Source organism: Lissotriton vulgaris, chromosome 4_2 (assembly GCF_964263255.1).
Source record: "Lissotriton vulgaris chromosome 4_2, aLisVul1.2, whole genome shotgun sequence".
NCBI lineage: Eukaryota > Metazoa > Chordata > Amphibia > Caudata > Salamandridae > Lissotriton > Lissotriton vulgaris.
In genome coordinates this window covers 24235182-24259727 of record NC_141692.1, presented here as the reverse complement: position 1 = coordinate 24259727, position 24546 = coordinate 24235182, and the positions used below count along the sequence as shown (strand labels likewise).

Here is a 24546-nt window from a genome sequence, read left to right as displayed (position 1 = left end):
TTCTGGGGAGCGGTACATACTTGGACGCACTCTATCGTGAGGGTAGGCGTAGGTTGCCCCGCTGCCCCAGACGGCTGCCGTGGTAGGAGCTTGGAGGAAGTGATAAAAATTGCTGGGCGGCGAAACTCACGGCGCAAACTCCTCTGTGGGTGGGGGACTATCTTCCCGAGGTGACGAAATTGAAGGGCCTGGGCAGATAGAGCCTGATAGGAATTGATGTGTTAGGAGACCTCTGGAAAAGAGGAGACGTGCTAGAGTTCTCTGCTTTGCAGGAGGAATTCCAGATGGGAGGGGGGAGTTCCTACATTACCAACTAGTCCGACATGCCATCCTGCAACATCTCCAGAAAGGTGATCAGCTACCAGAATATGCCCCGCTAGAAGACAGATTGCTGTTGGACCCGATGATAGATAAGGCCATCTCCCTCACATACAAGAAGCTCATTAATAACATCCCTGTTCCCCTGGAACCGACCCGAGAAAAATAGGAGTCTAATGTTGGGTTTTTAGAGGAGGATGACTGGCGAGAGGCATTGCAGAGCCCTAGGGAAGTAGCAATCCGAGCAAGGTTTAGATTGGTCCAGTTGCGCATCCTACACCGCTCCTACACTCCCCGCACAACACAATTTCGTTTTGGGTATGCTGACTCTAGGTTCTGTCTGCGAGGTTGTGGAGATGAGGGCTCCTTTTTCCACATTTTATAGGACTGCGCCAGAATCCGGGCGTACTGGTCTAATCTAGTTGCCATAATGTCCAAAGGGATTGAGACGGAAGTCCCGATGGAGGCAAGATGGCATATCCTAGGAGTGACGAATGACGTCACCAGGCCGAAATGGGACAAGATCTGGCTGGCGCTGGCGAGCATGGTTGCCAAGAGGAATATAGCCCGATTATGGGGTGGTGACCTACTACCGACTGTGGAAGAGTGGGAACATGACCTGGACTGGTGCCAAAGGGCAGAAAGAGTGATTTACAAGAGCAGGGGGTGCCCTAGGAAATGGGAAAAGATATGGGGGGCGTGGAGGAGGTATAGAGGGGAAGTGTGGGATACTCAGGATGTCTCATTGCAGCCCTGAGGTTCTACATGGATTTCGGTTTGTTTCTGTGGATTCATGATGTTCATATTGATGTGTATGTATTTATCTGCTGCATGTTTGTCCGCCTGCCATTAATTGATATGTACAATGCCATTTTTATGAAAGCCTATATTTTGAATAAAAAGATTTTTTTTTAAAAGAACACTCAGGAGAGTGCTTTGATCAAACCCCTTTATACTTAAGGGGTTCTAGGGCCAACACCCACAGGAGCACTCGAGCTACCTCACCCAGGGAGCCTGGGTGCATAGGTGTCTTTTGGTGTCGGGAATCGTCATCCTTTTCAATGGGGGAGCAGCTGAAATCTGCTGCAGGCGACCAAGTGGAAATTGTCCAGTGGATCCAAGGGTGGATTGGAGATCTGAAAACCCTGAAAGCAGTCGGGACAGAGTCTAGGTCACTTGCCAGTGACCAGGAAGGCAATGAGAAGATGCCAACCAATGTCGGGTGGTTTCAGGTAAAGAAGGTGAAGCTTGACTCTTCAGCCACGTGGACCAGGAGGTGTTGAGGATGACCAGGAGCTGGATTTGAGCTGTCCAACAAAGGATGTCGACTGCTGCTGTATTAGTTTCCGGATTGGACCCAACAAGTCTTGGCAACAGCAATCCACGCAGAAAGCCGAGATTGGCTTCAGTGCAGACATGCAAGGTCTGGGGACTCACCCTTTGGAAGGGAGTAAGGGCATGTATTGAGCACTCAGGAAAGCGCAAGGAATAGAAGAGTTACCTTCGTTGGGACCCACGAGTCGACAGACCAGGGATCACGAAGGGGCCTCGAGCAGAAATGCTAGAAGCGGGCTCATGGAACACTCGTGGAAGGTAAGCCCACAATCTTCGGTGCAGATGGTGCGCGGGGTTTGCAATACAAGTAGCCCAATGCACAACTTCAGGAAAGCTCGGCAAGTGGATGCACTAGCAAATAAGCATAGTGTTCAGGAGATCCGGTCCCACGTCACTCGTGAGGGCTGCGGGTCTCAGCTTTCTGGGATTTCGTGTCGGCCTCTGTGAAATCTGTAAGTTGCAAATTCTTCGGGGTCTGGTGGGAGCCTCGAAAATGCAAACCGGCAAGATTCTTCTTTGGTGCCTGCTTAAGCAGGAGAGCCACTCCTTGACCCCAAGGGAGATTCTTCCGTCTTCTAGTCAATGTAGAATCTCAAAGTTCCAGGATAAATATTGAAGAGTTTCGTCCAGGTGTGATCTGAAGTCCTAAGGACTGGGGCCCCATACTTATACTAATTTAGGGGTTTGGACATACTCTGGTGTTCCACCTATGGGATGATCCAGGGAGGGGGTGGCTACACCCCTTTCCCTTTGTCCAGTTTTGCTCCAGAGCAGGGGCTGAGTGCCCCTGCCGCCTGTTTGAACTGGAATATGCACAGGGACACCAAGTGTGCCCCCAGCACTGCCTGAAAAGCATTCTAGGAATGTACCCACCCAGCCCCAATACACTAAAGCATGTCTGGGAGGGGTTTACACCTCCCTGTGACAGGAAACCTATTGTCCAGGCCTCCCCTGCCGGAGTTTCAGCAGCAGGAGGTCGGACCCATGTCTGTGCCATCCATTTTGTGATGCATGGGCTCTTTTAAACTATTACTGTTTAGACCAGTGTGTACATGCCTCTCTCTCTAGAAGGGTGGAATTCAACCCCCGCTGCCAGGACTGGCAGGGAGGGTAGGATTCCAAAGTGTTTGACACCAAACACAACATGTTTCCATGCAGCCATTCCAAAGTTAGCATTTACCACGAGGTTATAATGCACTTAAGAGAATATGGTCTGACTGCATCACAGAACAGCCTCCAAAAGCTGCAGAAGGGTCCTGCTCATGCATGGGCACCCTCTCACACAAAACCAAGCACTCTGCCTTCAGGATCGATAGGGCCTGCCATAGGAGTGATGTATAGGTTTATATATGTCAGGGATTAAAGGTAGATATAGGTAACTTATATCCTAGTAAGGGGTGCCCTGGCTGCAGTAGCTGACCTGTGGTGCCATTTTGGAAGGCTTCCCGGGGTGGCATAATATATGCTTCAGCCCCTGGTAGGCCTCTGGGGTACCTATGCCCTTCGTACCTAAGGTACCATATATTAGGGACTCACAATGGTAACCCAGTAACCAATCTGGAGTGTACCTAAAGTACATGCAATCAATTTAGAGAGGAAGCATCTAGGCTTGGGTCCTGAATAGCAGGGCCCCAGCCAGACTAAAGTCGAAAAACAGTGAAACACCAACAAAAAGTGGGGGTAACCATAGTAAGCAGATCATACTCTCCTACATAATGGCTTATCCACTAACACAAGTACAGCTACAATATTGTGTGCGCTATCCATGCAGAGCTCTAACCAGCTACATACTATTGATACACTCTTCTAAATACCCTGGGGCAGATTTGCAAGCCTGTTGCGCCACTTTTGCATCACTATTCCCACGTAAAAGTGATGCAAAACTGGCACAAGGTGCTTGTAAATAAGCCTCCCAGTTAGTCCCCATGCAGTCTAGGAATCTTCCTGTCAGTCCCATGCATTTCTCAAATCACCCATCCAGCACTATCTACTTATCCTATCATTCTACCAATATCTAAGCAGTTTTAAACTCACCAGGCACTCTGTTTGCAGCACTGTAATCTTTCTACTCAGTAGTCATGTGCTCATGGAATAGCTTAGCCACTATCACAAGTACAGCTACAATATTCGGTGCACTATCCATGCAGACCTCTAACCATCTAAATACTATTGATACCGTCTTCAAAATACCCAGTTAGTACCCATGTAGTCTAGGATTCTTTCTATCAGTCCTATGCACTTCTCCAATCACCCATCCAGCACTATATACTTATCCTATCACTCCGCCAATACCTAAGCACTTATAATTTCACCATGTACTCTGTTTGCAGCACTGTACTTATTCCAATTACTAGTCATGTACTTATGGAATGGCCTAGCCAGTAATGCATGTACGGCTACAATATTCTCTGCACTATCCATGCAGACCTGTAACCAGGTCATACTATCGATACACTCTTCTAAATATCCAGGAAGTACCTATGCAGAATAGGAATCTTCCTGTCAGTCCCCAGCATTTCTCAAATCACACATCCAGCACTATCTACTTATCCTATCACTCCGCCAATATCTAAGCACTTATAAATTCCCCATGCACTCTGTTTGCAGCAATGTAATATTTCTAGTTAGTAGTCATGTACTTATGGAATGGCCTAGTCAGTCACACTAGTACAGCTAAAATACCCTGTGCACTGTGCATGGAGACCTCTTACCAACTACATACTATTGATACACTCTTCTAAATATCCAGTTAGTACCTATGGAGTCTAGGAATCTTCCTTTCTGTCCCAAGCACTTTTCCAATCACCCATCCAGCACTATCTACTTATCCTATCACTCCACCAATACCTAAGCACTTATACATTCACCATGCACTCTGTTTGTAATTATTCCAGTTACTAGTCATGTACTTATGGAATGGCCTAGCCACTAACACAAGTACAGCTACAGTACTGTGTGCACTATCCATGCAGACCTCTAACCAGCTACATACTGTTGATACAGTCTTCTAAATACCCAGTTAGTAGCTATGCAGTCTAGGAATCCTTCTGTCTGTCCCATGCACTTCTCCAATCACCTATACAGCACTATTTACTTATCCTAATACTCTGCCAATACCTAAGCACTTATAAATTCCCCATACACTCCGTTTGAAGCACTGTAATCATTTTAGTTAGTAGCAATGTACTTATAGAATGGCCTAGCCAGTAACACTAGTACAGCTGAAATATTCTGTGCACTATCTCTAACCAGCTACATACTATTTATACCCTCTTCTAAATACTCAGTTAGTAGCTACGCTGTCTAGGAATCCTCCTGTCTGTCTCATGCACTTCTCCAATCACCCATCCAGCACCATGTACTTATCTAATCACATCGCCAATACCTTAGCAGTTATAAATTTAACATGCACTCTCTTTGCAGCACACATCATCTGGTTACTACTCACGTACTCTTAAAATGACCCAGGCACTAACATATGCACTATTACAATTCTCTCTGTACTATCCATGCAGATCTCTAACCAGTTACATACTACTGATTCACTCCTCCAATTACCTACGTAGTACTCATGCAGTCTAGTAATCCCCCCGTCTCTGCCCATACATTTTTCCAATGATCCATGCAGCACTATGTACTGATGTAATCAGTCCGCCAATACGTTAGCAGTTATAAATTAACCATGCACTCTGTTTGCAGCACTGTAATCATACAGTCACTACACATGTACTCTTGCAATGAACCAAGCACTAACATATAAAGTATTTTAATCTTTCAGTCAGTAGCCATGTACTCATGCAATGATGCAGGTGCTAACTATGCACTTCCACAATCACATGTGTAGTACCAATGCTGTGCTCTAATCTCCTACACACTACTCACAGACTTGTCCAAATACCCAGGTAGTACTGTTCCACTGCTCTAATCATTGATGTAGGATGTTTGTCTGTTTTTTTAGCTATAGATGTGAATATGTATTTACAATTATTTAAATTACAATAAATTGTTTCCAAAACTTTTTTTTTGCAGATATTTTGCATAATTATTGAGACAGAGTTACAATGACAAAAAAAGAGCAAAGAAAAAGACAACGAAAAAAGGAGGCCTATGTAAAGAAAATAGCAAAGGAACATTTAAATCAAGTACAACACGAATCCTCAAAGACAAAGCCTTCTGGTAAGAAAAGTAAAGAATTTATAAAAAATAAGTTTTAAAGAGTCTTTCAAATGCTAAAAAAAAACAGACACAACATGTACAGTGACACAAGGAGAAACCTTGGAACCAGATGGTTGTAGGCTATGCTGGTGAACCACACCTCCGGATAGCCGATAGGTGACCACGCCCCCCAATGGTAATGGCGACGGATTGCTGCTGATCTGGCGTGCTCTGATAGCAGCGTGTGCAGGCGCTGCAAATATCGTGGAAAAATATCGGGAAAAGCCGCAGAAAAAAGCCCAGGCTGCCGCTGCTAAGTGAAAGTCCGGCACTTGCCTGCTTTATATTCTATTTTATATTCTATTTTAAGAGCGAAGGGACGGTGGAGCAAAGGAGTGATTTTTTTCATCAAGATCAGAGCTCTGGCTGCTTTGAAAATGCTTGGAACGCTCTAAAATGGTCGGACGAGTCGAGTGAAAAGTGAGAGGTCAGGAGGGGCAGGAGAGGTGGTGTGCAGCGAGGAGAGGAGAGGCAGAAGCAGTCAGAGTTAAGGACTTGAATTTAAATAAGGAATAAGGAATTTAACTAAAAAAGCTGTAATAAGTACATTGTGCACTGTCTTTTTGTAGACAAGAAAGAAAGCTCGGATTGAAGCAGCAATTTTTTTCTTCTTTTCTTCTCCTTTTTTCCTTTTTCCTTTTTGCTTGGTTCACTCCTTGTTAGAGGTAGAGGTCGATATGCGGAGGCATAATAGATTAAACCAGCCAGCCACAGGACTAAAAGCAAAAACCTGCTTGGCTCTGGCACAGAAAAAGAATGCATCTGTGGGAGGAGGCAAGATAGGACTGCTGGGGAATCATCAGGGACTGAATTCTAGCTTTGAGAGCTCTGCAGAAGAATCAGTGCCAGAACCTCCGGCAGAGTCCTCTGGCGCACTCCAGGAAGCCAGTACCTCCCCAGAAGTATCTCTGTCTGGTTCACCTAGCCAGGCAGGGACACCTGAGAGTGCCAAATCTGAGAAAAAGCCGAAAAAAAGTATGAAGAAGTTTCCTCTTTTTGAGAAAAAATTAGCACCATCTACCCCGACCCAGCTTAATACATTCAAGAATGTGGCTTCAGATCTCGCCCCCCCTGGGCAGCTACCACTGGATTTAAGCGCTTCATTATCATCGGTTAGTCTAATGAGATCCCAGCTCTCTCTACCACCCAAAACCTGCCAGCCTCTCTCCCAACCTCTCTGTCTCCTGAATTGGAATCTAATCAGTTAAACTTGGTCCTGCCTTCTGGTTCAGACTCTTCTGGTTCAGACTCTGTGCAACAGCCATCTGCTCGGCCATTAGACCAGACAAATAACATAGACCGAGATCAGGATTCTAATGGGAGCCGTCCAACACCTCCTATGGGGCCACAGGGCCAGGAAAATCAGCAAGTGCCACTCCCAGAGCCGGAGCTAGTATCTCTTAAAGCCCTAATGGAAGAATCAGCTGTCGTTGCTACTACTAAACAGATGGAAATCAAAACAGTACTTAACCTTATTTTGGAAGAGATTAGGGACATGAAGAGATCACAGGAGAACAAAATCACCTCTCTTCATTCTAGATTGGATAGAATAGAAGAGGAAGTTGCTTGTTTTCCCGGAAAAATTCAGGAAGCGGAGACAAGGATCTCCCAGTTGGAGGACCAGATGTCAGGTCAGCTCATTAAAGTGCGTGATGCAGCAAAGGATAACGTTTTATTAGGAAACAAGCTCGAGAAGTTGGAAAACCACTCACGTCGATCAAATTTACGTATAGTGGGTGTTCCCAAGAGAATCGAGGGGGCTCAAGCTCAACAAGGGGTGGAGTTCTTTATCAAGGAAAAAGTCCTCCCGGAGTTTAGTGGAGATTTGACAATTACCAGAGCCCATAGAGTCCCTTTTGACCCTTTGCCAAGTTCAAGTGGCTCACACACAATCTTAGTCAATTTCTCAGACTATCCGATCAAGGAGAAGATCCTCGCCAAGGCCATACAGCAAAACAGTTCCCAGTGAACGAGACTTCTAACTGTAGATTCTTTCCAGACATGCCCACAGCTGCAGCCCAGAGGCGAAAGGAATTTGTCAAACTACTTTTTTCTTTAAGGCACAAGGGGCACAGGCATCGATTGCCCAACAGTCAAAACTACGTGTCCTTGTTAAGGGGAAGTTCCATATGTTTACTAACATAGAGGATGCACAGGAGCTTCTTAAGGAGATGACAGGGCCTCAATAAGTTGGCGACGGGAGTGTGGTCAACGGTTTGGTGGGGGGTCTTTCTTTTCTCCAGAATTCTAGTTGGAGATGAAAATGCATATATGATTTAAAGTTCTAGCCAGATGGTTTATAATGTATTTGCCATGGGGGGGAGGGTCAACCTGGGTGCAGATCCATGGCACCCCTCAAAGCAATTGGGGAGGGCAAGAGGTGGAGTTTGTGAGAAATGTGGGGGTCCACTCCTAGGGGGAGGAGGTCGGGGAGGACAGGGGTAGGGTTAAGGGGGAAAAAATATTTAGTAGTAACAGAGGCATTAAACTAAAAGAATGCGAGAATTGGTGTAGAGAGATGCTTGAAAAACTTAGATAAAAATGAATAATAAGTGTCATATCTTATCTATCAATGTTAACGGTATGCTGAATAAGTCCAAATACGGCGCTATGATAAGGTAGTTGGCTTTCTCTTCACCACAGGTTTTATTTTTTCAAGAAACCCATCTGAAATCAAATTGTCCAAAACTATATCTTCCCAGGTGTTTCTCCCAAGCTTTCTTTGCCTCGGCAGGGTTAGCTAAAAGAGGAGTTGCCATATATTTCTGTCGTAGTCTTCCGTGGGAGTTTGGACAAATTATTAGAGACCCAATGGGGCGATGGATTTGGGTAGAGGCCAAGCTAAATGGGATGAGTTTAAATTTTGTTAACTATTATGGCCCGATAAGTGACGATACCACGCCACTAATGAGGATTACTGAGCTACTTAGAGGGATCCCGGGAAAATTAGTATTGGGTGGGGACTTTAATTTCATCCAAGATTTAAAAAAGGATACCTCTAATAAAAACTAAAAAGAGTTGAAACCACAAACTAGGAAAGTCTTGGAAGCCCTAATGCAGGAACATGTTAGTGGACCAATGGCGAAATGGTAATCCGTTAGCTTCAGAATTTACGTGCCATTCTAACCAATTCCATACGGCCTCGAGGACTGATTTCTTTCTTAATTCATGATCATTGTTGGTGTCAGACACTTCTATAAGGATAAACCCCTTCTCAGATCACTCTTTAATATCACTTGAGTGTATGATTGAAGGGGGAGGAGAGGCCCATTCCAGGTGGCAGATGGATCGTCTACTCCTTCAAGACAATAACTGGGTGACCCTAACAAAAGATTGGATATTAGAGTTTTTTAACCTAAATGAAGGCACTGCAGAAATCTTCTCAGTCTGGGGCGGGTTTAAAGCAGCTATCCGAGGTCAGATGATCGCATGCACAGCCGCTCAGAGGAAAAAAAGGCGGGACAAGGCCAACAACCTCCACCAGAATGTGGCTAATGCTATGAATAATAGTAATTTGGGAAGGGAGGATGCGACATTATATTTGGCAAGGGCGAAGGCTGCCTTAAAATAATTTTGTGTAATTGAAGAAATAACTAGCTCTAGAACGTACCAACAGAGAGTTTACGAGGAGAGCCAAATGGTGGGAAAGATGCTAGCAGGGCAAACTAAAACCAAACAGGAGAAAGCCACTATAATTGAGCTCATCGATCCTATAACGCAAAATATTGTTAGAGAAAAAAATGACATACCTCGGGTATTTCTGGACCATTATTCTAAGTTATACCCTACAACGTACCCGGTTGGGCCTGATTGTATCTATAAGTATTTTGACGAAGTAAATCTCCCCATTTTACCTGGTCCATCATCAGTACAACTAGAGAGCAAAATTTTAGCTTCGGAAGTTTCAGAGATAGTGAGATTAATTGTTGGGGCAAAAGCGTGTGGCTCAGATGATCTCCCAATTGAATTTTACAAGACTTTTGTTAAAGAACTGACCCCTTTTCTGGTTAAGTTATTTAATTTTGTTCGATTGGGAGGTGCGGTTCCTTCGAGTTTTAAAGAGTCCATCATTGTTAGTTTTGTTAAAAAGGGAAAAAACGAGAAGGATGTCAATTCATATAGACCGATCAGTCTTCTTAATGCCGATTTTAAGATTGTTCTGAAAATATGGGCACAGCGGTGTACACCAATTGCTCAGGCGTTAATTCATTCTGACCAGTCAGGTTTCGTTTCAGGAAGGTCCATGTCATCAAACACCAGGTTTTTAATTCAGTACAAAAGGGGGTGGTAATGGACGGAGCATCTGAACCAATCAAACACTCACACCCAGTCAAAAGATCTGGGTATGATCCATCACCGTTCTTTAGCCCACTCTGCCACCCCAGTTCAGACATGGCTATATGCAAATCAGTCTGACCCTGTGCCTCATGGGAACAGTCCAGCCCGAACTGCCAAGCAATGCCTTCCCTGGACCGGAAACAAGCTTCCGAGGACCGGTTTCTCGCATTCCAGCCGTCTTCAGCCCGGCTTGCTTGAATCCAGTGGCAAAGTGAGCAAGAGACTCACGTCTGAGCATACCCTGCCACACTTATGGCGGGCAAAAGCGGTACAAAAGGGGGTGGTAATGGACGGAGCATCTGAACTAATCAAACACTCACACCCAGTCAAAAGATCTGGGTTTGATCCATCACCGTTCTTTAGCCCACTCTGCCAGTCCCATTCAGACATGGCTATATGCAAATCAGTCTGACCCTGTGCCTCATGGGAACAGTCCAGCCCGAACTGCCAAGCCATGCCTTCCCTAGACCGGAAACAAGCTTCCGAGGACCGGTTTCTGGCATTCCAGCTGTCTTCAGCCCGGCTTGCTTGAATCCAGTGGCAAAGTGAGCAAGGGACTCACGTCTGAGCATACCCTGCCACACTTATGGCGGCCAAAAGCGGTACAAAAGGGGGTGGTAATGGACAGAGCATCTGAACCAATCAAACACTCACACCGAGTCAAAAGATCTGGGTTTGATCCATCACCGTTCTTTAGCCCACTCTGCCACCCCAGTTCAGACATGGCTATATGCAAATCAGTCTGACCCTGTGCCTCATGGGAACAGTCCAGCCCGAACTGCCAAGCCATGCCTTCCCTGGACCGGAAACAAGCTTTCGAGGACCGGTTTCTGGCATTCCAGCCGTCTTCAGCCCGGCTTGCTTGAGTCCAGTGGCAAAGTGAGCAAGGGACTCACGTCTGAGCATACCCTGCCACACTTATGGCGGCCAAAACCAAGGGACTCACGTCTGAGCATACCCTGCCACACTTATGGTGGCCAAAAGCGGTAGACTTTTGTACCGCTTTTGGCCGCCATAAGTGTGGCAGGGTATCCTCAGACGTGAGTCCCTTGCTCACTTTGCCACTGGATTCAAGCAAGCCGGGCTGAAGACGGCTAGAATGCCAGAAACCGGTCCTTGGAAGCTTGTTTCCGGTCCAGGGAAGGCATGGCTTGGCAGTTCGGGCTGGACTGTTCCCATGAGGCACAGGGTCAGACTGATTTGCATATAGCCATGTCTGAACTGGGGTGGCAGAGTGGGCTAAAGAACTGTGATGGTTTAAACCCAGATCTTTGACTGGGTGTGAGTGTTTGATTGATTCAGATGCTCCTTCCATCACCACCCCCTTTTGTACCGGGTTTTTAATTCAGGCGTTAGATTTTGTTTCGGTTAATAAAATTCCAACTTTAATTTCAATGGTTGATGCAGAAAAAGCTATCGACCTGCTGAATTGGGAGGCACTTTTTATTGGTTTATTAAAATTTGGGTTTCCAGAAATGATAATAAGCATGTTAAAAAACATATATCAGGATGCCCAGGCAAAAGTGGTAGTTAACGCCAACGCGATAGGAGTGATTAATATCAACCGTGGCTCCAGGCAAGGCTGTCCGATGTCCCCTATCTTCTTTACCTTTTTTATTGAGCCTTTGGCAATAAGAATACGCAGCAACCCAAATATCAAGCCACCTATAGAAGGAATGTCAAAAGTTAAATTATTCGCAGATGATATTATTTTATACCTTCATCCCGATAAATGTAATTTTGATAATGCTCTCCAAGAGTTTAATCAGTTTGAATGAATTGGTGGTTACAAGACTAACCAGAATAAAACCGAGGTGCTAGTACTGAATTCAGACTGCAGTTTTTTAACATCCAATTTAAGATCGCAAGTACTGAATAACGAACCGATCAGATACCTAGGCATTTATGTCTCCAATCAATTCGATCAACCATATAGCTTGAACTATCTAACAACTCAGAATAAAATTAGAACTCTATTGGAAAGATGGACTTGATTGGCAGGGTCGAACTTATTAAAATGTCGATCCTTCCTTTGTTGTTTTTTTTTTTTTTAAATGTTCTACTAAAAATCAATTCGCGCTATTTTAGGGAAATTGACTCAATGGTCAGGGATTTTGTTTGGAATAAGAACGTCGCAAGGGTGAAATTAAGCACACTACAGCTGGGAACTACACAAGGGGGCCTAGCGTTACCAAATATACGAACATACTACACAGCAGCAATATTGGATCTTTCAGCTCACTTATTGGCACCTAGTAGACAGCTTGGCATTTTTTTTATAAAAAAATGGTCCATGAGGCAGGCTCGCAAGTTCCAATATTTTTAAAAACAGCAAAGTTGCCAAAGAAGACCTGATATAAGGCCATTAGAGATATAACAAAAAGATTACAGTCCTTTCTTAATCAGGAAGTGTGGGGTCGTTTGCGCTATTTGAGAATAGAGGAGTGCAAGAGCATCGGTCTTCAAATCCACTCAAGTAAAATTCAAAAATGGATGGAGACAGGCTTTGGGGATTTGGGGTCCTTCTTTGTTTCAGGGAGGCTCATTACTTGGCAGGAGGTTCTGGTCAGGTCTGATAATAAACTAAAAACGGGGTTTTTTGAATTTTTTCAAATCATAAATTTTATACATAAATATAATGTGCCGGGAGGGGAAATGCCACTGGCTATTGCCCTATATACAGTAAAATTAACAGGATTAGGGAATTGGTATAAATTCCTTAGGAAGGGGGAAGCTTCTCCTTTAGTCGACGGAATCCTGGCCAAAATATCCCTGGAAACCAACTGTTCCTTCTCGTGGCACCAGTGGGAGCGGATCTCAGAAGTGGGTCGTAAGTCTCTCAGAGTGGCCAATTTTAAAAGAATGTTGTTCCTATCCTGTTGGCTGGCGTACCTCACTCCTAAAGCATTAAGCAAACGCTTTTTGGGAGTAGAAAACAAATGCTTTAGATGTCAGCTTCATGAGGGGGGTGATTGGTTGCACATTTTTTACACATGCCCGAAGCTGTTCGATTTTTGGTGTAAGATCCTTTTTTCAATCAGCAGGGCCATAAACAAAGTAATTGAACCCGAAGCCGAAATAGCCTTGTTTGGCATCTCAAGAAAGAGAAAGGATTTGCTTAGTGCGGAAGTAACTTTCACGGCAATCTGCACTTTAGTCGCCCGTTCTCTAATCCTTCAAAACTGGAGGTCAGAGGAGGTACCATCTTATTTTAAATGGGTAAATAAAATGCGACGGACGAAAAGATTTGAAGAGGCGTATGCTAAGACTAGGGTCAACGAGAAAATTTATGAATATTTAGAAATATTTTCCTATTAGTGCATCTACCACCACCACATAGCATTTCACATGAGAATATACCAAGAACACACGGGGTCTGAGGTATAGAAACGAATACTATTTACCGGAAAAAAAATAGCACTTTAGTAAAACTTCTATGGCACAATTGCACTTAAAACATTTTTTTTAGCATTAATGCACTTTAGCACTTTAAGTTAAAGGCTCAATTGGAGGAGAGTATTCCGTTTTTTGCACTAGCCATGTGTCAATTATTGAAGCTGCTAAACTGTTTAAGTGTAACTGAAATTGAATGTTCTTGGTTCGTTGGTTTCAGCTGTGTTTCTTCTCTTGCGCTTGATTTTATTCTGATGATGTGTATAATAATCCCTGCTGAAGTATGTTTGTTATATAGGTACTTTTTTGTATTTCTTGGACTGACCTCTGCTCTGCTCAATAAAAAAACAAACAAAAAAAAGGTACAGTGACACAAAAGGTAAAGAAAAATTTACAAAAAAACTACAAAATTGGAATATCAGAAAAAAGAATTGGAAAGCAGCAAGAAACAATTTTTAGAAATTTAAAAAAGATTGTATAAAAGTAGAGTTCTCCACAATTTGTTTAAAAAAGTTGTAAAAAAGGAGATCAGTATTTTACAAACAAAAAAGAAGGTTTTAATTGTTATTGAAAAAGCTTTTGAATTTAAAAGAAAATTGTTTATCTTATTTTTAAAAAGATTGAAAACTTTAAATACAATAATGCAGTCTATGAAGGACAAATGTAAAAGAAAAGAATTGTAAAAGCTATTTTCAACAAAATGAATTAGTGCACGCAGGTGATACCTGTAGTCGTTGTTACGAACTTAAAAATGGTTGTCCAATTGAAAAAGAATATATGGTTCCTACAAATGAGGAAGAAGTAATAGCTGAGGATGTTCAAAGGAGACATACACAGGCTCCAGTGTTTACATGGGATTGTAGTAGTATTTGTAGTATACGACAGAAATCTATTGATATATTGCTTAATTTATTAAGAGAATATGGAACAAACTGTCAAACAGAAGGTTAAGATATTGCAAGGACTGTATCCTTGAAAAGTGAGGAAAAATACAGGGTTGTAAGGTTATTTACTAGCTTGTCTTTCTGAGAAAGTGTGTCAAAGTCGTTTTCATCATTTAAGAATGTTAGCAGTACACCATTCTGAAATGCAGAAGTTAGTAAGAAGATTATACTATGTAAAAAGTCCTACATTATGTCTAAATGACATTAATGCAGCTCTTCTGCGTGATTCAGTGTTGGATGCTAAAAAACGTTTGTGATGATATAGAGTTAGGTTTCTTTGCTGGTCAAGAGGAGTGTAGGGAAAATGAGAGTTTGATAAGTGTAGGTGTTGGAGAAGAGATGGAAGATACCACTGAAGTGAAGTTTAAATATGTTTCTAGTGAAAATACCAACTGTGTTTGTATTTGTTGCCAACGTACTCATTATAAAATTCAAACTAGAAATGTGGATGTGCTTTTAAAAGGTGAAAAGGAAAACAATGATAAATGGAGGGAATTTGCTGTTTATTTGATTGAGTTGGATAGTGAACAATGTATTTGTAAATATTGTTACAATAAATTAGAAAAGAACAAAATGCCAGCTAGAGCTGTCCATAATGAACTAGAAATAGTACCTATACCTCCAGAACTTAAAGATTTAAATACAAACAAGTCCATCCTTATTTAATCTGTGCACCCATTTCAGGCTATAATTTGCATTGCGCCTAAAACAGGTAAGCTGCCTCCAACAGATCTACGAAGAGGTGTAAAAGGAAGAGTTTTGTATTTACCTTTAGATTTTGAGAAAAATGTTGAGACTGTTGTTGTAGAAAAAGAGGATACTGAACCTGTAGTCAATCGTGTTAATGTTGTACCTACAAAGAGTAGGAAAATAAGGCAAGAGTTAGTAGATGTGAGGAAACCCAAAAGGCTAAATTATATCTGGTGCAAAACAATATTTACTATAAAACTGTAAATGTAGAATCACAAGTAATGAGTTTGAAAGATGATACAGTCATTTCAAGTGGACAAACAGGAAAAGTGGAGAACTGCAGAAAGGAAGTCATTGTTGAACATTATACTATACACCCTCTGCATTTAAAAGAACTGATGGGTGACACTATTGAATTGTTCCAGGTGGAAAAAGCAAAAGGAACTCCCATGAGTGGATCGGAAAAAAGTTTGGAAGCTCGTTGTTTTCCACAGCTGTTCCCTACTGGAAAAGGTGGACGATATGATGAATGACCAATTGAGATCCAGCTTCAGAATATCGTATTTTACGACTATACTCAGAAGAACAAAGATTCCGCCAGTGTATTCCATATTTGTTTCATCTTTTATTTGAAAGTGACCTGTCTGCCCTTTCATATGTAGTCAACCATATATTGAAAACAGAAACTCATCTTTCACATGTTACTGCAAAGGAATTCATGGACAAACTTGAAGAAATAGACGATCATTTAGAATCACAGTTAATTAATTTGATGGCATGTCAACTGCTCAGTTTATGGATTTCTTCACAATTAGAATTCCACAGGGACGTGAATAGCGCATATCTACCTTCGGATTCGTCTTCCATTCTCCATCCATTGTCCACCGTCCCCGGGCCCTTATTCGATCCCTCCTTAAACGCTCGTCCTCAATGATTCGAAGTCCACAACAAATGAGGTATTCCGTCCATTCCGTTATCATAGTGAAGACGAGCAACGATTGATTTGGTTGCCTGCCCCCACCCTGTCCTAATGAAGACCCCGCAGCAAGGGTACACTTAATTCCTGCACAATCTGAGGGTCGAAACGTCGACAACTGTTCTTTTGCCCATCAGCTTCACGCCAAAACCATAACATTAATGTATTAGGTGGAGCATGACTTTGATCTACCGATGCATTGAACTTATGGTCTTTTTGTTTGTTTAAATTGACATACAAATGCGTCTGCGTCATTGTTTGATTTTACTGTCACGATTCCCTATCCACACTATCCTCAACTTATCACTTTCCCCTTGTCCCCTGGGGCACTGCACAACCTTTTGAATGTTTATTGCTAGATACTATATCCAACAAACAGCTACACTGTTTTTATTCACAATGTAGATGTTTGTTGGATATAGTATCTAGCAATAAACATTCAAAAGGTTGTACCGTGCCCCAGGGGACAAGGGGAAAGTGATAAGGTGAGGATAGTGTAGATTCATTCATTGTTCTCTATTTTTGATTATAATTTTTGTGAATTGCTAATTACACACTGGGACCCCTTCTCTCTCAGTACTGTTATGACCCAGGTACCAGTGACTATGTTTGGGTGAACCCCCTTGCTATAATCGGCATGTCAAGGTGGCACTAATGAATATTGGTATCGACGTCAAGGGGAACTGAAATGTATGTTAAGGAACTTAAGAACCCCTACGTGGTTTGTTACACTTAGCTGTGCTGAGTACCATAGGATTATTTACAGAATTATCTGCGACAAGCAAATTCAAATATAGAAAATATTGAATTGAAGACACCTGGAGAACTGTGTTCCCTGGATCCTGTAAATGTCTGCAGATATTTTAATCATAGATTTGAAGCTTTGATGTCTTTCATCTGTAATAAAAAGAATCAAGCTATTGGTGAAGTTACAGATTTTTTTTGGCAAAAGGAATACCAAGGAAGAGGTTCTCTTCATATTCATATGCTTTACGCATCAAGGATGCACCCAAATTTGGAACTGATTCGAATGAGACTGTTTTATTTTTTTATTGAAGCCTATGTTACCTGTGCTATTCCAAAAACAGGAAGAGAAAATATCTTAAGACAGCAAGTTTTACGGTTTCAAAGTCATCGATGTGGAAAATATTGCAGATGGAAATATAAGTCGAAGGACACATTTTACACAAAATGTCAATTTGGCTTTCTACGTCGAGTAATTTCCAAAGGAAGAGTGAAGAGTTTTATGTCAGCAGTGAAGCATTCTATCACTCGAAAATCACTAAAAAATACTTATAATGTATAAAGAACAGAAGAATCAAAGTACATTAATGATTACAATCCTGTGATTATGAATATGTGGAATGCAAATATGGACATACAATATGTTGCAGATAACTCAATTGCTGTTGCTCACTATGTCATGTCATATATTACCAAATTTGAGAAGACAGAATTAAAAGAAATGTGGGAGGAAATTTTACAGGAGAAGACACTTAGCAAAAAATGTACAGCTTCAGTTTGAAGATGCTTTCAAATCGAGAAATTAGATTGTATGAATGTTCAGATCGATTGACATCTGCAAGTTTATATTCAAAGTCAAGAGGAATGATCTGGATAAGTCTAGGTCTTGCTGAAACACGAAATCGAGTTTTGAAATCTGTACAAGAAATTGAATACTTGGCACTGAATGAACCAGAAAGTACAGATATTCTGAAAATAAATATGTTGGATACATACTATCCAAATAGCTGGAAAACATATGTCTATATGAAATACTGCAACATTATAGTTAAAAAATAATGTTACAGAAAATATAAATGAAGGAAAATATGCTGTAATTGGATCTGAAGGATGTTTGGTAAAGCATGCCAAAGGAAATCTGATTAATCACAGGAAACTAAATTGTGATACTCCAGATAAAAGAGATTATTTCTATGTTGCTCTTCTGCAACTCTTCAGACCTTGGAGGACTGAAATGTTTTTGTTTTTTTAATAATTTTATGTTCCTCATGTCCATGATACAACACACAACACAAACAAATCACATAATAATAATATTAGTAACTAAAGAAATTAAAGATGCTAAAGAAATTTGACAAAAAAAAACGAAAAAGAAAAAAAAGAGAGGACTTGGTTCCCACTTTACATCATAATACACATAGGATAATAATTCAATCATCATAATGATTCCATTCACTCATAGTTTAAATGGTGCTCCTCTACATTGTCAGGTCACAACCAACAATCAGATCTTACAGGATTTTGTACTTTAATGCATAGTCCTCGCATGGGACGACCAAGGTACCGGTTTAGCATTCTAGTTGTCTTGGGCTGTTGTCGTATTACTACCTAACTCTCATCTCACAATACTTTGTCTATGCCAGTTGTGTTGATGGGTCATGCTCCGCTATTGGGAGTGGTAAAGTTTGTTCCATGACTTTAGTTGCAGTGTAAATGGCATATAGGATCCAAAAATTATTTGGTCTATTCCTAGGGGAGAGGAGCTCACTGTATGTTTCTGCTTGTATGTTACAATATAGCATATCTCTAGACCATTGTTTTAGCATGGGGGGCCTCTGGACAAGTAAATTGCCAAAACTCATTTGGCAACGAGCAAGATTGTGCCACGTATGAACTGTGGCATTATTGAGTCCAGAATAGTGGTAACTCTGGAGGGCAGTGCAAACCAGTCGCTAGGTGCGTCGGTGCCTGCGTTATGCGCTCTATGTGCAGATGTGGAAGGAGAGTCTTCTGATGTAACCAAAAATAGGCGTGTGAGGCTTGGGCCACCCGATAATATAGATAGAGATACGGTGCTCCCAATCCGCCCATCAAATAGGGCAGGACCATCAGTTACCAGGAGGCGCAGAGTTGTTTATCGGCCCATGCCAATTTAATTAGCAATGATCTGACATGCTTGAAAAATTGGACAGGTAGGACCATAGGTATGGTAATAAATAAAAAGAGAAAGCGAGGGAGATCGACCATTTTCATTAGTAATATCCTTACTAAGAGAGAGGGAGGTAGACATGATTCTTCTAACTTGGCAACTGCGCGACCATAGTTCTCTTGAAACACAAGACCTGAGTCTGTATGTATTTGTATCCCCAAGTACCATACCGGGTCCTCAGACCACTGCAGCGGGAACTCAAATTCCTCTGGAATAGTTGCTGGTGTGAGGGGGAATATCATCGATTTTGCCCAGTTTATTTTAAGGCCTGATAGCTCGCTATAGGGTACTATCTCATGTTGTACAGAAAACAAGTTGGTAGCTGGCTCTCGGATATACAGGAGAGTGTCGTCCGCGTACATTGAGACAATAAGATTGTAGTTCGGAAATCATATACCCCTATGGCGCATGCAAGTGGTTCAGCCACCAATGCATACAGTAACGGCGACAAGGGGCAACCCTGCTTGGTGCCTCTGGATATTGCCAGCAGACCGTGACCACCTCGCCCACCCGCACTCTACCTGCTGGGTATCTATAAAGTCTGCTAGTTAAACTGATATAAATGCTTCCTAGCCCCATATGCTCCAGGGTCAGCATCATAAACCTCCATTCTACTAAATCAAATGCTTTTTCAGCATCTAAAAGAATTGCTGCTGCTTTTTTTTCTGGATCAGTGTGTTGTATAGCTCCAAATACAGTGCGGAGGTTGTATATAAGGGTACGTTCGGGACAAAACCTGATTATTCTATCCCCACCAAGGTTGGCATTACTGGGGCTAATGTATTTGCGAGGATCTTAGCAAATATTTTAGTGTCAACCTTCAGCAAAGAGAGTGGTCGATAGGATGAGCAACAATTTGAAGGTTTACTGGGTTTCAATATAACCACTAGGAGCGCCTCTCTCATTGTGGGGGGCTTCACACCCTCCTCAGCCATTTCTTCAAACAGAGTCAACAGGTGTGGTACCAGTAGGTCCTGAAACGCTTTATAGAACCCTACCGTAAGTCCATCCTGCCACGGCGCACTGCCCGCTCGCATCGCAGAGATAGCCACTTTAATTTCCCAGGTCTCTAGTGGGCGCATCAGATATTCTCTGTGACCATCTGTTAGCCATGGTAATTTAATGTATTCCAAATATTCTATCATTTCTGATTGCGTAACATCTAATCTAGTTTGATAGAGTGTTGTGTAATATTCTCTGAAACAATCAGCTACATCTACTGGTCTGTAAGCGCTATTCTGTCATCTGTTGTCAATGCTAAGGGATATGAGGCAGCTCTACGACCCTTTGTTATATTAGCTAAGGTAGCACCTAGACGTTTCCCTTCTTCATACACTCTGGCTTTTGCATATTTACCCAAAAGTTTCACTTCTCTATCCGCCTCAGTGTGGTATTCTTCTAGTGTAGCTTTTAGTGTGTCTTGCAGTATGGAATCATCATTGGTCTGTGTCACCCTCTACAGATCCGCTAATGTTTGCACTAAGTGCTTCAGCCGGTCTCTTATCGACTTGTTTGGATATCGCCACTCCCCTAACATATCCTTTTAATGTTTCCCATATTGTGGTGTAGTGCGGGACAGATCCTATATTTGTCTCAAAGAAGGTCTCCATAGCCTCTTGTAGTTCTGCTCTGAACAGCTTGTCTAGTAGTGCATAGGATGGGAATCGCCATGTGAACAGAGGTGGCTTTTTGACTGGAGAAGTATAAATCAGGAGCACCGGAGAGTGGTCCGAGTAAGTTCTGGGCAGTACCTTGCAGTCTTGAAGAGAATGTTGCAGTGTCTGTGGAAGAAACCAATAATCTATTCTGGTGTGTAGATTGTGAGGTGCAGAGTAGGGTGTAAAGCCCCCAGGCACTGGCGAACGGTAATGCCAGACATCAAACATATTTAACTCTGTTAGTGCTTCTAATATGACCTCCGCTGCTTGTGATCCTCAGGAGATCAGAATAAAATTGTGGGCAATCAACGTTAGGTCCATATACATTAATCAGCAGATAGTCTATGCCCTGTCATCTAGATACACACATAGCGGCCATTCGCATCTGTATGCAAATCTTCAAGTGTCAGTTTGGATGTGGGATTTATCCATGTCAGCACCCCTCGAGCAGGTGAGGTGAAACCTGCTGCGTGAGACGTGCCCCTTACTCTGCTTCTAAGTCGTGTAAGGTCTGACACCGGAATGTGCGTCTCCTGGAGGAGCGCCACGTCTACATTGTGCCTTTTGAGGTAAGATATAACCTTCCTAGTTTTACATTGGTAGTTAAGGTCTCTATCATTCCACATCAGAAGCCGCAGGTTAGCACCCAGTGGCTGCCTTGACGTCATAATGATCTGTAAGTATTGACAATAAAGGCAGCGGTTCCAATTTCACGTACTGCATGGTAATGTTCGTTTGTCGTGTGGGGTAAAGCATCTTACTCAGCCCATGCAATTGTAAGTGGAGAACAATGTGGAGCATCACAAAAAAAAGCAACAACGGAGTCCAAAACACAAAATAAACACACACAAATAATCCCCTCAACCCCTCCCACAACATGCGTCCCCCAACTGTGCATTGTGAAATGACTCTAACCCCCTCCCCAATTGAAAAACAACCTGTTTCATAGCTATCTAGTGGGTAACACTCAGAGGCGGATGTTACCGGTGCTCTATTGCGATTTCCTCAGCAATACCACATATACAATGCTAAATAATGGTTTGTCATTTAACCACCAATAAGCATTATCATGCCCAACTGGAACGTAGAATGTAAGCAAAAAAGAGGGGAGTTGGGAAAAAAACTTAAAATCACCAAACACCCTGTCACAAAACGTATCTACAGGGTCCACTTAGTAAGCGGTTAATGTTAGCAGTTGAAGTCCTTCCTCCTCCGATCTGCTGCAACCCAGCAGCTGTGAGAGTGAAGGGTATCTAGGCTCCTAGGTTCTGAAGTATCCATTGTTGCAAGGATGGCACAATACTTGCTATATATTAGTGGACCCGAAAAGAGATCAACAGTATATGTCTAGTCAATGTCTTTTAGAGGGTTGCCTCCTCCACCACCTTTGCTCCATCTTCTTGCGTTTCCTTACTTGCGGTCTTCAGTAAGTCATTCAGTGCTTTCTGTAGCAGCTTCGGGTCAGTGAATACACTCGTATTGCCATCCACGGTGATTTCAACTTGGCAGGATACAGCATGGCATAGGAGATGTTGTGATCCCGAAGTTGACGTTTGAGGGGGTTAAACTTGTGTTGCGCCTCCTGTACTTTTGCCGTGAAGTCTGGGTAGAGGGAGATGGCCGACCCTCATATTTGAGTTCTCCTAGTTCCCTAGCACGCCGCAGAGCTGAGTCACAATCTCGATAATTTAGGAGCTTAGCTATAACCGTGCGCGGCAGGGCACCTGGGGGAGGCCTCAGACCCAGCGAGCAATGCGCCCTCTCCACCACAAACATATCCGAAAAGGCCTCGCTTCCTAGTAGAGTAATCAGGAGCTTTTCAGTGAAGTGATCTACGCTCCCCATGGAGGTCGTCTCCGTGCAGACCAGTTATACGCAAGTTACTCCGGCGCGAACAGGCCTCTAAATCTTCAGTTTTGTCCTGAAATTCTGACATGGTTTTTGCCATTTGCTGCTGCACCTGGTCTGAGGTGGTTTGGGACTCTTCGCCCTCCGTAATGCGTCGTTCCGCCATATCAGTGCATTCCGCTTGTTTGTCTAGTCACTCTGTCATTCAATCCGTGCGTAAGACTAAGGAGTCTATATTCCCATACATATTCGTTAGACTTTTCAGAATTGTGGCGAATATTTGCCTCACGTCTCCTGCTTCCTTTTCCGACTCCTCCATTCTCGTGTCCTGGGACCAAGCCCTTTCAGGTTCCTTGTGTCTATTAGCTTTGGCTTCAAAAGGCAACTTGGTTTGCGTTTTATCTACGTGGCCCATTGTTTAGTTCTTATGATCACAAAAAAGGACCGTGTGGCTTCAGGTGGATTGGGACCTTGTCGCCGGGCAGATCAAGCACTGCAGTTACAGCAAAACCAACATGTTGTCCAGTCGCACTTGCAGCAGAGCACTTACTCAGCAATTGCTCAACTATGCCAGTACCCTCGTGCCGTTGATCCTGTGTGTTCGCAAAGCCAGTATGGGGGACCATGGTCAGGGCAATGGCTGTGCGTCTTGAAGCGAGTGCTGTTAAGGGCACTATTCCGAACACATGTCAGCTCCCCTCAGTATTGCAGCTCTGGCAGCTGATGAAGCCCAAGCACTGTCTTGCGCTCCAGGGGACCTCTACAAGCCAGCTAGTCACCAGCAGGGCGCCTCTCTTCTTACCGCTTACTCTGCTGTGTTTGGAGTGGAGCTATGAGGGTATTCACTGATGTTGCTGCACTCCACGTGGTCTATAGCAGCAATCTCGTCGTCTATGCTGTTATGTGGGGACCCTGTCCTCTTCCCTGCCCCTCCACAGGTCTCAGCTCATGGGCCCAGCTTCTGGCGTAATGCAGCCCCGCAAGTTACTTAAGGTCCCAGGGCAGGCGCAGCACCCTCTCCTGCAGGCACTTATGGACGGGCGATGTCTCGCGTGCAGCGGGGGAGCAGGGAGTCTCGGCCCAACTCACTGTGCTCCGCTCACCTCCCGCCGCTTTCACTGATCAGATCACACCAGTACTGCTGTCACAGCCTCGCCAAGATCACTGCTCCTGCGGGGCAAAGGTTGTGTCCGAGAACTTCCTGCCAGTGCACCGCAAGTTGCCGCGCTGCACCACTGCCATTTTCGCATATGCTGCTGCAGTCTCTGATCACTAGCAGGGCGTCCGCGCGGCGATAGGAGGATACAACCTACTCCCCTCTCCGCAACTCCACCAGAAGGCCGCTCTCCCCATCGCCACTTCTGAAGTACACTTTACCGGGCACAGGACATATCAGTCTGCTGCGCTTCCATTCCGGGGCATTTCTCAGCTGGTTTCCTTAAGCAATGGAGGTATAATGGCCGGATTGCTGGCTTGTGGCGCCGAAGGCTCGCGGAGCTCTCTTTCTACGGGCCATCTCGATTTGTGATAAGGTCTGCCCCTGACTGAAATAGAATTACTTGGAGATTGTGAATGCTATGAAGATTCTTTCAATGCATGTAAAGATAGCATTGAATGTACAATTTTTCCAAATTATCTCCAAATGTTGAACAAAGAGATGAATCAAGAAAAAACTATTGCAGCTGAAATAGCTGGAGATAGTTCTCAAGACAGTCAGAGTTCTGCTCCACAAAGTCAAGATCCACTCAGAGAAGCCTTAATTGAAAATGAAGCGGCAATAGCAATGAGTGAAGTGGAAACGGTGATGCAGCAAGCACAACAGGAAAATATTGATTTGGAAAATTTAGAGGAATGTCTGAATACTCAACAGAAAGAAAT

The 24546-nt window shown here is 43.2% G+C and overlaps 1 long non-coding RNA gene across 1 annotated transcript in view; it reads left to right on the top strand.

Annotated features, from left to right (window-relative positions):
* The window catches only part of LOC147718171 (uncharacterized), a 170221-nt gene that overhangs the window by 108206 nt on the left and 37469 nt on the right, over window positions 1–24546 (top strand). Inside the window, exon 6 of the long non-coding RNA XR_015295562.1 lies at window positions 5683–5829. This is a non-coding gene — a long non-coding RNA (uncharacterized LOC147718171). The remainder of the gene's footprint in view (window positions 1–5682; window positions 5830–24546) is intronic.